This window comes from Ptychodera flava, chromosome 20 (assembly GCF_041260155.1).
Source record: "Ptychodera flava strain L36383 chromosome 20, AS_Pfla_20210202, whole genome shotgun sequence".
In the NCBI taxonomy this organism is placed as follows: Eukaryota; Metazoa; Hemichordata; class Enteropneusta; family Ptychoderidae; genus Ptychodera; species Ptychodera flava.
Genome location: NC_091947.1, coordinates 29,872,031 through 29,886,467, shown reverse-complemented (window position 1 = coordinate 29,886,467; position 14,437 = coordinate 29,872,031). Strand labels below are relative to the sequence as shown.

At 35.6% G+C, this 14,437-nt stretch overlaps 1 protein-coding gene across 2 annotated transcripts in view; it reads left to right on the top strand.

Annotated features, from left to right (window-relative positions):
* The window catches only part of LOC139120579 (DNA replication complex GINS protein SLD5-like), a 65,348-nt gene that overhangs the window by 46,057 nt on the left and 4,854 nt on the right, over positions 1-14,437 (top strand). The window contains exon 8 of one of the 2 annotated variants that reach the window (XM_070685089.1): positions 11,205-13,494. The exons of the other annotated variant lie outside the window; for it this stretch is intronic. The gene's annotated coding sequence lies outside the window, so the exon portion shown is untranslated. Of the gene's footprint in view, positions 1-11,204; positions 13,495-14,437 lie in introns of those variants that run through there. 2 annotated transcript variants of the gene reach the window in all.

Sequence of the window (14,437 nt, the reverse complement as noted above, 5' to 3'; positions counted from 1 at the left end):
ATTCTGAGCATGCGAGAAATATTAAAAAGACCATTTTCCCATCATATGTTGTGTTATTTCCAAAGTTGAAGTTTAATATGATGGGGATAATGAAAGTGAAATTTGATTATTTGCTCAGATATTAAGTTTATTCAGTGATAATGAATTTCCAGAAATCAGCTGTGGAGGTGATGATGGACAGATTATATTCAACAATCAGAATTTTCACACCAGTGTATACAGCTTGCGTCTTTGTATTTTTCTATTATTTGTGAGAACTAACAGATGTAGATGCATAATGGATAGACAGGTAAATAAGGGTAAAGATGGATGAATGGATAAAATATGTGATTTCTGACTTAAAAGTTCAGCTTCTATAGTTGCATTATGTCACCCAATCTGTTACATGCACCATATGTAGCAACATGTCTATGGTTACTGTGCTGGGATCTGATGATATTCAAGTGATTTTATTGGTGGGTTTGTATCACATGAATACAGCTTGCAGCCAATCAGCATAGCAAGGAAGGCCCACAGTCAAAATCATTGACCCTAACCTTGAACAATCCTTGAAGTTGACTTTCTTTAAATCAATATTCATTAGACATATTGCAATATATCAGATGACAGGAATTGAAAGTAATGTTACCATGACAAATTTTCTTCTTTGCACAAACTCATTTCGACAAAAAATACCCCTGACATTTTTATGAAAGTCAGACCTATAAGTATTCAGATTATGATAATTATATTAATTCTTTATTTGGCCATTTTTATCATAATCTTCTTTTTGTATAGAAAACTGGTTCACATGATCATCAGAATTTAATTAAGAAATTTGAAAAAAATGTATCAAAGTGAAAGAAAGTTAATCCTGGTTACTGCTGATGTTGTCCACTGATGGTACATCACTTATTTCAGTATTCAGTCGTTCAAGTGTTTACTTAGCCACAGCAAGTGTTAGATTGTTTTCTGTGATACTTGATGAGAATATTTAGCGTAAAAATTCCCATTGAATATTTTTCTAATCGCAAGTATACTGAAATGTTGAATACCCTGAGATCAATTAGCAAGCTATAGGCTATCATGTGAAATGTACACTGGAAAATGTCAAAATCAAGTGGAAGGCATGCTGGCTTCTCATGACAAGATGTCTGAAATTGTTTATTCCAAGTATGTAAGTGTTGGATTGTAGGTTACTTCAAGTGGCAAGGATAGTGTGTGAGAAGTCATGGTGAAAACTGCCCCGATAACTTTGAGTCTTCAAATATGTCAAACATTTTGAGTTCAAGTGGCAAGGACTCTTGGTTCAAGTGAATGTTTAAAGTCATCCTGTATGATGTGATCACTTTCTGCAATGAACACACCACTTCAAGAAAGTTGCAGAAGTTACAAATACAACAAAATTCATCAATTGTCAATGTCTGTTTGAAATATGTAATGGTCTTTACATGAGAGGTAGTCATAACAGTTTATTAAAATATGTCATTCAAAATATTCCAATATAATTCTTCTTTATTTCAATTATTTCAATTGATAGCATGCCTTGAATTTCATTGTCATTTTTTTTTTATTTCACTTTAGGCTTACTTATTTTGTTTTGTAAATAAATGACCTTTTGCTAAGACTCCACAAATGGCACACGATCGTGTGAAACTTAGCAAAACCATAGACAGACTTTGTCCAAAAACATTTACCTTTTTTGTTGAAAATTCTTTTTTCGAGTGTGTCCTTGCCCTGCAGGAGTTATATAAGGTCATTTGTTTCGATGTCACTCAGAAACTAAAGAAATGATCTGTCCTCATTCATATCATTCATCATTCCTTAGATTGATCAGTCAGTCTTCACGTGGTGTTGCATCAGCCAAAAATACAAACACACCGAATCAACCAAAACTGAAAAATGTTTTCCTGTTCTGGACTTCGTCACTGAGCCATAAGGCTTCACAAGAGTGATCATGATGCCTTCACGTGGCAATGCATGGGCCCTTTATGTTGGCCCTTTGCTGTATATCACAGCAGTGAAAGCTATCTTATCAACATACACTGAGCGTCTAGACATGCTGACTAACTGACTGCAAGTATTGGCAAGTGTACACATGTGGCCAACAACAAGATAAACAGTGCCATGACATGGGTGAAAAAGTCTGAAAAATATCTTACATTAGATATTAATATCAGTCCAAAGCTTCAATACTGTAGAAAAATAGAGAAAGTGATTATGTATGACCATTCAATAGCTGTGTTTTTGTTTCTGACACATATTTCATAAAATATTGTCATTTTGTACTCTGACATACTAAAGTCATCTGTGTTTATCTTCATTTGTGGTAAAAAAATGTTTTCTTGAAAATAAGCCTTTATATCCTTAATAACTAGAATGAAAGTATCGTTGTGTTGTATTTTTGGCAATTTTGAAAGTAAAGGTCAAGGAAAGTGTTGATATAGAGTTTATCTATCATCTTTTCTTCACGTGTTCCTGCCTGTGACAATGTCCCATCGGCACAGGGTCAGTGCATGCAACATGGCTGTCTCACTCTACATCAGAGGGAGAACACAACTTCTGAGTCAACAGTCTGGAGGCAGAGATACAGAAAGGCGTTGAAAAATATTTGCCATTTAATTTGATTTGCTTTGTAGAAAATTACATCGGCAAACTGTACAGTTTCTGTAAAATTAGACTAATTTCTCCCCTCCTTTTGTACCAGCAATAGAATAACCCTGGCACAGGACATGAAGGTCATACCAAACAGAATGCAGGGTGGGTAATAAGCTTGTTTTGAACAGGATTCGCCCTTGCTCAGACTTTTTTTAGCATGCAAAGATTGCTTTCAATCAGGGACAGTCATAATCTGAATTTAATTCACTTTGCACCATTCTGTGTTCATGTGTCAGTGTGCGTGGTCGATTGATGACAGTAAAGTGAACAATAAAGTTGAAAGCTGTCTTTTGTGAATACCCAAATTAAAAGACAGAACAGAAGAGAACAAAGGGCTTAGATTATGATTAGAAAAAATTGAATGGAGCAGAATTTGTTCTGTTCCTCAGTTATTGAAATCTCATGTAAGCTGTTAGTCTATTGTGTAATTAATTTGAAATGGATTTAAAATGTTCTCTAGGTGTAAATTTTGAAAAATCTGAAAAGTTCATCAGCATTTTACAATAACCAGTTGAAATACTGATTTCTCAGACTTTTTGAAAACTTTTAAGCTCACGTGTACAGCCATGTGCTCAGCAATTAAATAAGCTTATGTTTCTATCAACCGTTGACAGATCCTTGAGAAATTTTATGTTGGTAATTTGCATAGAGATCACGTGATCAGCTCCGACAATTGCAGTCATGGTTGTTCTTGCAAGCCAGAGCTTTTTTCAAATTTTTGCTCCATACAAAAATCAATCAACCTTAGCTGCAAGTAGCTGTTGCAGTAAAGGGGGCCTGTGGTCTACGATGACTGTCATGGTAATGCACTGTACAGCAAATCATCAATCCCTTACCATATTTATGTATTAATACTTTGAAAGATATTTTGCCTGGTGCAGCAAAGCATACATATAGACAAAGAACTGTCAAGGGTTGTACATTTTATTTGTAAAACTGGGGGTTTTTTGTTGTAATGCACATGATCTAATAATGTCATTCATAAAATTCCTATCATCATAAAAACATTTCAATGATAGAGTTTGGACCTCTGCGAATGAATTCTTTATCGATACAGGCTTCATTTAGACTAATTGGTTAGTTCATTTAGGTCTTGCACATGTCAAGGGAGTACAGATCAGACCTCAGAAGGTCTCATCATGACTCAAACACTTGAACAGAGTGATCGATGTATCTGTGAAGTGACACTTGCAAGATTAGGATGAGCCGTCAAGCTGACAGTGAAAAATCCTTCACTTAATTAAGTCGGCTTGAAATGTCATCAAGGCCTCTACCGTTGAATTGTGTATTGTAAAATCTCTGTCTAGGTCACTGTTTTCAAACTTGTGTACAAATAAATGTACTACGTGTTGTCTGAAGGTGTTTATCATATGAAATTCGGACAGTGATGTGAAACTTGCAACGGAAATGTACAGATCCTAAGTTTTATTCTTACCTGTTCTTTGCAAATGGCTTCTACCTTTTCTGCCTTGGTAAATGTAAATTTTCACTCTCGATATTGCTTGAAAATTGTACAAACATAGAAAAACGGACTTTGCATCAAAAAGAAAAAACTCAATGTCAAGATTTCTGTCGAAAGTAACTTTCAAGTAGTTTGGGAAAACCTAATGATTTCAGTGTTTATGGCATACACCGATATGAATAGCTGTGATAAGATCTGTGAAACAAGAAGTACACTGTGACAATGTTACACCTGTCTTTGAATAAGCAAGAAATTCCATGCCACTTCATTTAAGGTCGTGCATGTGTCATGGGTGTGCAGATCGGACCTTGAAAGAACTCATGACTCCAACACATGATCAACACATGAACAAAGTGATAGATGTATCCGTGAAATGACACTTGCAATATTAGGGTGAGCGGACAAGCTGACGCTGAAAATCTTTCGCTTAATTAAGTTTATACATGGTTTGGAATGTCATCAAGGTCACTACCGCCAGATTGCATTTCCAGTCAGGATCATTGTTTCCAAATTTTAATATTTTAAAAATAAATATCACCACGTGTAGTGAGTGGCCATCTGTGCAGTGCACAAGGATGTGCCAATATCTGGATTCACATACATATGTATATACATCATATTCAGGTATAGTTCTCAATTTCTTTGTGCTGGTCAATGACCGATTAATGTTCAGTCATGGTCAAGTTTCATTCAAATTAGGAAGAAAAAGGTCATGTGCAAAACATTTGCAAAATAAAATAAGTACCAGTCCACAACATGTAAACTCAATACTCCACCTAGATAAGCTCCTCAAACATTTTTACCATCAATAACATATCAATGAAGTCAGTCTTATGCCTCTCTGATGAAATTGCTTTTAAAAATGGTGGTATTTGTACATTCCTGCAAGGGAGGATGGGTAATTTGCTCAGGTCAACTTGACTCAGAGTGCTGCAAGGACAAATGCAGAGCATGTCAGTTCATTGACATTCTTTATGGATTATTGTCACAGAGGATAACGTTATTCTAAGCCTATCCTTCCTTAATATTTTTAGTTTAGCCATTCAGTATCTCTGTAGACAATCCAATGCCGTCTGCAGCTAGCTTTCTATCTGTAAATTTTATTTTATATTAAGAAATCAGTGAAAAGTATGAAGTCTTTTAAATATTATTTGAGGGGAGATTTGATTTTGCCGGTTAGATTTTTTAAGATCATATTAGGGCTGATTTGTGATGACATCCATGTTCTATCATTAATACTCAAAAGTAGATATTTGTCTAAAAAATTTTATGAGATGTTTTGAAATTAATGTGACAGGGGTCTTTAAAATACATGTAGTATTTTGATACGGCCAGTGTTCTGAATTAAATTATAAAAATTACATGTTAGAGGTACAACCACAAACATTTACAGTTAAGACAGGTATACAAGGAAAAATATGTTCAAATTTCAGTCAACAGCATAAAAAAATCACAGGCGTCACAATATTTAGCAACAAACCTTCTAGCAAAGACTATGAATGATTTATTGATAAGTTGAACAAACAGAAACTTCATTGTCTGATGTTTAAAGCCGAGACTTTGAAGGTTAATGTCCTTTTTTGTGTAAAGAATTGGGATGTTTTGATCACTAAAACTATGTATAGCATTGTGGAATGTCTACATCACTCTATTTCAGCTCTAAGTATGCTCAACTGCTCTTATTGTCCTTGTGAAGCAGCCATGATAAAAACAAATGAACACATCTCCATGGCAACAGTATTGACTGGGTATATTTGCTTTATCGAAGGCCCAGACTTTACCTCTCACGTTCCCCAGTCTGTGTGCTTGCAAAAAGTATTACCGGGTAATTGTGTATGCCAACATCTATCAAGCTGATGAAATATGTGTTATTGAAATCATTCAGAAAATACCTGCCTAGCCAATCACATTGACAGGGTATATTTAGATTTCAATATTGAGTTTTCTCCGAGGGTTGACATTTCGTCTGTTGCATCATCTAGCTGTAAAAGTGTCAGTCATTGAATTGCAGGCACATGTGCAGACAAAAGAAAACAGTGTGTTCATATGCATTGAACAGCCTCACTATAGAACAGCCCCAGTAATAATAAACAGTGTTTGTGAGCAAGTGCTTTAACTTTGCTGTACATCTATGATCCTGCTATGGGCCCCAAGGTATTGACTTGGAACACTCACTGCATCACTTTCACTGAGCTTTAAGCTTTTATGTAAACTCTGCATGCCGCAACCCAGGGATTGCAGCCTTCAGGATGTCAGGACATAATAATATGAAGAATTCCTATTCATTATCGTTTAATTGTTTTATTGCATAGTTTTGCTTTCTTTTTGCTTGAAAATTTTTGATTTTTTAGCTCATATTTTGCAAAGGAGATTATAATGACAATGGAATACTGTCTCTAGCAAATGCACATTCTGATATAGGATTAATGCTGTTGCATGATAAGGAATTACAAAGATGCAGCAGGGTTGTATGATTTTACAGACTGTAATTGCTCACTTTCATTATTCTATGGAGCGTTGAAACATTAATGATTGATTGTTTTTAATTTGTCAAAAATTACTCAGCGGTTGAATTCCACATATTGAAAAATGTCATGGCAACTGACAAGTTTTTCATACACTTCCCATACATGATTTACATGCTGAAATTTCTCATTTACATCTTCAATAACTAGTAATTGGATATAAAATCATTGTTGCAAGCAGTGCAAATAACAGCTGACTTGATATTCTGGTAACCATGGAGATTTTAACACACTTGTCAAGGTTGTCATAGAAACCTGTGAGTCTTCTCATCTGCCTGAGTGTGGATCAATATCTTGACGATTTCTTTGTGAAGAAAAAGGCCTGCAACATTCATCTCAATGGTATTTTTCTGTGCTTTATTATATTGTGATTCAATGGCATACAACGTTCATTTTGTGATAAAATTTCACCCTCGGCACTGGTAGACTGACAATAAAATGTGAAAATGAGCAAATGAGTAGCCAGTATTGGTTGTTTCCTGTGAAAAAGGCCAGTATAAGAGAATCATTTACAGTGTATCAACTGTTAGAGCTGATTGTTGTGCAGGTATGCCAGCAAGATTATTTTTATCACTGTATGAAGGAAGATAACAGGGAACTGTTATCTCAGCTATATCACGAACCATTGAAAGGGAATGTAAAGTACATTGAGATCTGCATAAATGATTGCATAGTCTACTTCAAGTTTGCACGTCACAATTAAATTTTCATTTACCAGAGAGAAATGCTCTCTGAATATACTTCAATATCCGATAAAACCTCTAATGGATGATAAATTCTGCCATTTTAGTACAATGAAATAATGCTTTTAATTTTCAAATGTATATGTGTGCATGTCTGTATCTATACCTTTGTCTTTACATGCTTCAACAAAGAAGGAAAGGGCTCTGAACTTTGTAATCTGCTCTCAGACTATAGGGTGGTGTGATATCCACAAACACTTGATGTACCAGGTTGTGATTGGTTTGTTCAGGTCGTGGAGGGGTCAGACACCACACCTACAGGACAATTACCCTATGGAGTCAAAAGGCCACAAGTATAGGCTGACCCATGTCGGCACCATTGCTAAAATATGTCTTGATAGCTCAGTAAAGTAAAGATATGCTACAATGTTTATGTAAAATGTCAAAAAAGCACGTTCTTGTGTCTAAATTGCGATGAAAAGCTAATAAAAGTGTAAAGTGGCATCGTCTGTTTTCTGGTAGTCATATGAACTTGTATATCCCTAAATTTAGACCTGTAATGTCGTCATGGAGACAAGCACTGTTTTGAGGAAAACCTGAAACCACCAATCATGGCTACTGTAACAAATGAATAAATGGTTGGCTAGTAAAGGGAAGGTATTATTTTGCAGTGCCCAAAGCCAGAGGGGTTGTGACCTTAGTGTGTCTATTGTACCATATGATACTTAAATTACTCCCTTCTTTATATTGTGTACTGGCAACTCATTTTCGTAGACCCCCTGAGGTAAAATAGAAAAGTGCCTTCATTATTGGTTTGTTATTGCGATTGTTTTCTGTAAACAGAGAAATAAATTACCTCGGACAGCCTGCTCAGAATATTTAGGCAGCAACAGTAGATTTATAAATGAAGAAAATTTTAGAAAGAGAACCACTTACATGTAAGTTGCAACTAGTTTAATCCTAATTCCTTCATTCATCAAAGCAAGTGTTGACATGCAGAAAATCTTGCAATACTTTTCAGTCCATTTAACTTTGCCCTGCCGCCAATTTTAGTGGGACAGAAATCTTTACAAATGGCTGCATTGCTGTTACAACCAACATTTTGACTAGTTTTCAATCAGTGTCTTTGAATTCCATTTATTATGTAAAGTTGGTGATGTCTTTATAAATACCTGTTTTCTGGAAAACAGCAATGATGAGATCTTCATGCACCTTTTGCCAATTATTGACCATTGCTTGATATTTGTGACTTTTGAGTTCTATGTGTTTCTTCAAAGTCAAGTTCATTAACTGAGCTTTGCAAGAAATTCAGTATGTACAGTACATGACACAATTACAAATCAGCTGTACCAAGTTGTCTCCAGGTTTCTCTCAAAAGGGGGGCAATGTCTCCCTTGCTTGAAGATTTAGGGGATTTGGGTCTGATTGAGGGGGACTACAATAAATTATGCAATTAAGATTTTTTCATGGTATTAGCAAATTAAGGTTATAGCATCTATCAAATATCAAATAAAAGACACTCTTGTTTCTTTATATTTTCCATCCAGTAAATGTTGAATAAATTAGAAGCCTACACAAATCATACACACTTCATTCAATTTTGTAATCTTGAGGCAAACTCTGGTTGACAGTCTTTCAGCTGCGTCACATCCTTCTGCAGATAGGAAGCTTATAGTTGTGGCTAAAGATAGTGGATTACATCAACTGTATGATGTTACATCATAGACAGTAATCGTGAAGTGCAATGCTACTATAAATACTCTGTGTAAATCATAATCTCAAACCTCAATGTAGAAGGGCAAAACGTCACCAGCTTGTGATTCTTAAAGGGGGACTTTGATTTAAGGGGAGAACCATTTGATTTTGGAGGGGGTATGGAGGAAATGGGTATGGGAGCAAATTTTTTTTTCCTGTCACAGTGACAGCAATTTTTTTTTCTACTTTCATACTTGCATCATTTTTTTTTTTCCGAATAGAGAAGCAGTGCAAATTTTTTTTTTATTTGTCATCAAGTTTGTAATGCGTTGTATATAAGGGAGCCGTCTTATTTACGGCCTGAAACTCAGAAATTTCGAGTGACACCCAACACACACATCCCCCCCCCCCCCCCCCCCCCCCCCCGTCAACCATGATGAATTTGAGTAACTCCCCTCTCTAACTCTGAAATTTTGACTGATCCCCCCACTTAGAAAAGTTAAATACAAATACATGTATTTGTAAAATTTACGAAATACAGCAACAGTGAAGACCTTTGAAATCCTGATGTACTCTGCTAGACTATCGTCAGTTATCTCATGATGGTTCAAAAAAGGTGATTCCATCAAAATGAAATTGAAAGTCACAATAAAATAAAGATATAAAAAACTCACGCAGTATCTAGCCATATAGTATATTGTTTAATTTGGATGGGTATTATGACAGAGTTTTCACTAGGATATCTGACCGGGCAGAATTTGAAAGTACAGAGGGAGAATACGCAAGAGGCTTAGGGGGAGAGTGTCACAGGGGCTTTCCCCTATCTTGCATGGAAATTTTTAAGATATTGATGTATGCAATGGTGCAGTCTGGTGTCAGTTTTGTCCTAGATCCTGTGAAAATTTTGAGAATTGATGCAGTGTAGTGCAATCCGATAGGTATTTTAAATTTGTCTTTTACTAGTAAAACTGTTAGAAGACCCAATTGGGGAGAGCACGAGAGAGGGTGCCCTCCTCTTGCATTGAAAATTTTGAGAAATGGGTTTGTGCAATGGTGCAATCTGAGATGTGTTTTCAATTTATTTCGCACAAAAAATTGAGTAACCCCGCCCCCCCCCCCCCCCTTCCTCTCCACATTTTGAGTAACGCCCCCCTGAACTTTTCAATTTTTTTAGTGACCCCTCCCTTGTATTTCATTATATTTCTTGTTCCTCAATTTTTCATTGTCAACTTGTACATCTTTCTAATATATTTATATTGAGAGATAATATATTGGTTTTAACACTAGGACTCCTGTCTTGTGTTTTAAAATTTTCACAATTTACAGAAGTCAATAAGTCCCCTTAAGATAGTGCCTATGCCATTAAGATATTGCAACAGAAATCCTGAAATATGATTTCTTAGGTCAGAAAAGGGAAGGAAAACATTGAGTGTACTGAGGTGTAAAGTAGACCTATGTAGTGCATGCTTATATCATAAGTGCTGGGAAAAAACATAAGAATTGCTTGTGGTAAAAACATTTGCGCCGCCTATGGCGGCGCGCCGGCAAAGAATACATGAGAATAGGGTTTCCAAATTTTGCTAATTTCTGGTGCATTGTGACAATTTTGTTTTTCACTTCTGTCTGTTATGGCATTTTTTTTTTTCTCAGGCCATGACAGGATCAATTTTTTCTCCTTCTATCTCACCTGGCGATAATTTTTTTTTTCTCAAAATCCTCCATACCCCCCCCCAGAAATCAAATGGTGTTCCCCTAATAGGTGGGTTCACACAACTGGATGTCCCGCAGAAAACACCGGCTGTAGCATGTGTCGGTTGTAGATGGATTAAACATCAGTGCATCCATTTCCAAAGGATCTACTGAGTATTAGAATCCATCCATCACACCCTGGTGAAAGTCACTTAGACTCTACTCTGTGATTGATTACAACACTGCACTATGTGTTGCACAGACTTCAATACAACCTCTGAAAAACTCTGTACATACACCAAATACTGTACTCATTACAATTGGAAAAAAAAGCTAAATTAAAATTATTAGAATAAGAAGTGGGACTTTTAAGAGTGCCAGTCATCAAAGTAGTAGTGTATTTGCAAAATACAATTTTTATTGTATAATTGACATCAGTATACACATCAATTAAATACAGTATTCATAATAAGATGTTTTGCATCGCGCTGTACTCTTCTCCCTTTCCCACAGACTGTAGAAAACACTTTCTATGGCATACCTGGAGAACAGTGGGTAAACTTTTCTTTGACGTAATAATCTGCTTGCCTAAGGATGCCATTCATAATAAATATATTGATACACACCCCTTAAGGTAATGTTAATTTGTAATGCAATCATTTAGCCTGCTTTTCATTCCTCCTTTTACTTTCATTCATGTATTTCCTGATATAATTATTTCCTTTGAATTTGAGGTTTTATTGGTAACAGTATTGAAAAGTCCTACAGTGTTGGTCATAATTTTCTCAACTGTGCACTGTTATCGTGTCTGCTTAGATTTTGTCAAAATTGTAGAAGAGGGAGAAGATTTTAGTTTACAAAAAAGACATGTTAAATCAATATCAGTTATGACTTTGAGAGTAGGTAGCCAGTCCTGATATGAGTAGCAAATATCCAGGTCTGTAATAGCAGTGACAAGTTTTGTGGCATATGTCCAATTTATACTCCATCAGTAAACAGTAAACTGCTTGATCACCGTGAGTTGCTGTGTTGTCTGATGTGAATTGAGTGGGAACGAGGTCTTTCTAATTTAGTTGAATACCAACCATATGGTTTAAGTCGCAATCTATGTTGCCATAATAACATTCAAACTTTACTTATACATTTATTTTTATTTTGTAACTTTACAACAATTTAAATCTGGATAACAAAGCCCGCAATATTACACATTTGAAATGCATACCTTCATCTTTTGTTGTCTGCCATAAAGTGTAGAGTTTAGAAATACCACCGATTATCCATGCTGGTACACAAACAAAGCCATAAATGCCAAACGTATACATCTGCAGAATTCAGAGAATGAATTCATCTTTGCATAGTCTGGTTGTCAGTCAGCTCTTTGAAACAAAATTTGTTATTCAAATTGTAATTATTGTTCTTGTCAATAATTTATTATCGATATTTTTTTATATGTCTGTTTCTTGTACTTAGGGTGTTTTGCAGTTAATAATTCTTTTATGTTATTTTCTATTTAGCATTGAAGTGAATGTTGTTTATATATTTAGTGAAGAACAATTAAGATCTTTGATAGTTTTGCTTTTGATGTCTTGTAAGTCAATAATTTCCATGGGTTTGTTCCTAGCCTTTACTATGATGAGAGAGATCATGTTTTGCCTGCTGAATTCCATGTTAAGTAGTCGTAGAAGGGATATCTGCTTCTGTCTCTCTCCTTGGTTTTCCTGCAATCAGGTCTGCACTCACCATAAAAAACAATGGGGCTTGAAGCTTGGTAACCATTGTGAAAAGGTTTAAAATTTGACATGTATATAAGGAAAGCTGTGCAGCATATTGTCTACATATGTCTAAGTCACATGTCACTATAGATATCTTGTAATGAAAACAGTCATATGTTTACTAAGTGTTGAGTTGTGTGTGAACAAGTACATTATTACATGTTGAGCTTATCCTCAGGGTTTTGAAATATTTGCTGAAAGACCTGCAATTTAAGAACTAGTTGGAAATAAAGCAATAATACATGTACTTGAATAGTAAACATTATATTTAAAGTTAAACAAATTAGTACATGTCTTTCGTATTGTTATTTCTCGATCCTTATTAAGTTTCAAAACATCTCGCTAGCGATTTCTTGTTTGCTTTTTTGATGAAATCCTCCAAAATTGTACACCTTGCTTGATGGTAAAACCTGCACCATATTTGGCAAAGCTGTGAGCTTATTTTGACCAATCCTTTCAGTTTACAATGTGATGTTTAGAAGGAGTTCTACTGCACGTTATTGATAACATCGGACAATCTTGTTTACGTGAAAGTGTGGATGAAGAAACCTGCATAATACCTTTTGTCATTCTGCTATTCTTACTGCAGTGTATTGTTCATCATACAATACAATACATAGACCGTGGTACAGGTAACCTTCTAATATTACGCTCTGACTCACAGGATCAAATGTATGCCATGCATAGTATTTTCAGTCAGCCGCTGAGCTATTGGTAACAAGAATGCTTCCAATGTTGTTTTCTTTGTCATTGACACCTATGGAAAAGGTAAAAAAAAAATTGTCTTTTTAGCAGTGGCTGGCCCATGAGTTTTGACCCTATAACCCAGTAACCACATGCGTTTATTGACCTCTTGTGGTTAAGTGTGTTGAGCTTTGGAACTGCCTCCCACATGTATTGTTGTCTGGACCAGCTGAAGGAAGGTCATCAAAGTACAGGCAGTCATTCGTTTCCAAGGCATTCAAGGAGCTTGATCACTATGTTCATTTGAAGCCAGTCACTTTTTTAAGGGTTTCTGAACTGCAGCCCATGAGTTAAACTTTTTCTACCTTTTTCTTCTGATTTTCCTTCTATCTTCTTTATTCAGTCATGATTATTATGTGACAGAATATCACTGAATGTGACAAATGTATGAGTATAGAATTCAAACTCAAGTGATAGACTGTATGAAGTGCTGCACATTTTCATCATACACTGTTCAAACTAGAATTGGAAAGCCAGTCCCAAGAGGAAGAAGTGCCCTGCCTATTGTGGCAGCTATTTCAGTCCATTAACCTAGGAAACCCTGTTTAATTTACCATGTGTTCTGTCCATTTCAGTTTCCCAAAGCTGTAAGTACCTAAACTAAGGGAAATAGCTGTATTGCATGGAACAAAAGCACAACAGTGAGAATTTTCATTGTTAACTCAGCTATGTACAAAGCTGGTAAAACTTTCAGCAACGTCCTTCACATTCCCAGTGGTGAACTATAGTTACCACAAATAAAACCCAGTCTAAGGCAGTTGAGAGGTTAAATGTTTCGTAGCAACAATATTTATACCACTTGAGGTGACGTGACACAACGTCTTACTGATGATTGCATCATTCAGAGTAATTCAAACTTTTGCTATAGACTAACTGCTTAATGTCCAGCAATAGGCAACTTGAAATGAAATTGAAACTAAAGGCCACTAAAACAATTTTATTGAACCAACACCAAGATGTATTTGGAATTTCAAATTTTTCATGATGGCTTTAATATCACATATACTTTCTTGATCTGTCAGTAATTTTTGTTTTTTCAAATGTGCACCCTTATGCCCTAAATGTCTGGCAGCGGGGTGATGAACCCTTTGGAAACAGGATGTGCCTAATGGTTTCAGTTGCAGTTGTGCACGTAGTCTGTGGTAATTTGTATCCTAACTTCGCTGGCAACAAATTTATGTGAAGATTCAAAGTTAATGTTTAATTTGTTAAAAAAATAGACAAAGTAGT